At 53.7% G+C, this 1,330-nt stretch overlaps 1 pseudogene; it reads left to right on the plus strand.

Moving 5' to 3' along the window:
- LOC123057372 (agamous-like MADS-box protein AGL62) overlaps positions 1-851 on the plus strand; it is a 3,832-nt pseudogene extending 2,981 nt beyond the window's left edge.
- Positions 852-1,330: the final 479 nt, after the last annotated feature.

A 1,330-nucleotide genomic window follows, 5' to 3' on the forward strand; every position in this document is an offset into this window, starting at 1 on the left:
CGGATCGAGCAGGACGATGCCCCGCACGTCTGCTTCTCCAAGGGCCGTGTGGGGTTCTTCGGCAAGGCGAGCAATCTGGCTGTCCTGACCGGCACCCAGGTGGCCGCTCTCACCTTCTCACCCGGCGGCAATGCCTTCTCCTTCAGCCACCCCTCCGTCGACACCGTCGTGGAACGCTTCCTGGTGGGGGAGGGTGCGGGGGCTGGCGCGAGGGAGGAGGGTGCTGCCAGCGAAGATCAGAAGATGGAGAAGCTGCACTAGGAGTTCGACGAGCTACGCACGGACCTGGTCGAGGTGAAGAAGCGGACCGAGCGCGAGGAGGTCACAGCGAAGGAGCGTGACGCGGGGGAGCCAATAGCGGCTTAGGTTTACACGAACGTGCGCGACATGGGGGACGAGGACCTGGTGGCCTTCTTTGCCACGCTGATGCAGGTGAAGGACGTCGTCTCCGAACGCGCCAACGTGGTTCTCTTGCCCGTCGACGTGAGCCGCATGGAGGAGGTGGACCCGCCGCTGCCACTGCAGCTCTTCAGTGGCAATACTTTGGAGCTCGGTAGCAGCAGGGGCATCAGATGCTGGTGGCGACGCTGCCTCCGCCTGAGGTATTCGCCTCCGAGATTAATATGTAGCAGCAGATATTGATGGAGCTGCCCCCGGCACGGGCGGTCACCGCCGAGATGGATATGCAGGAGATGCCTTGCCCGCCGGTGTTCGCCGCGGGGATGGATATGGAGGAGATGCAGATGGTGATTCCTCAGCCGCCAGGGTTCGACGACGAGATGGGGATGCCTCCGTCACCAGAGATCCCTGCTATGCTGGAGATGAACGCCGGCTTCCCATTCCTGTACTGAGAAGACAAGCTTTGTTGATCCATTCAAGTGAAAGCATTAAACAATGCACGATAGTTCGTCGATCTGTTGTCATCTAGTTACATCTGGATGCAATCTTTTGTCAATTTTTATGCCGTTTCTTTATTATCAATAATTAATGGCTAAATCTATATTGTCCTCTCTCTAGCTGCTGGCATTTAATGAAATACAGACATCTTCTCAAATGTATTACACACATTGGCTGGCTACAGGATTTTGAGTCAGCAACGTACTAGTGTTGACATTTTTTCTCAATGGACACACACGTTCAATACTAGGGATGACTTAACATGGTAACGAGCGGACATACAATTCTCAATGCGGACTTGACAAAACTCGAATATATATTAGAATGCGATATAGTAGACACAAACACATGCACCAAAGAGAATGCTTAATACATGCATGTAGATACCCCTCCAATCAGACTGCGGTACATCCACAACAACATATCCAATTGT

Source organism: Triticum aestivum, chromosome 3A (assembly GCF_018294505.1).
Source record: "Triticum aestivum cultivar Chinese Spring chromosome 3A, IWGSC CS RefSeq v2.1, whole genome shotgun sequence".
Lineage (NCBI taxonomy): Eukaryota > Viridiplantae > Streptophyta > Magnoliopsida > Poales > Poaceae > Triticum > Triticum aestivum.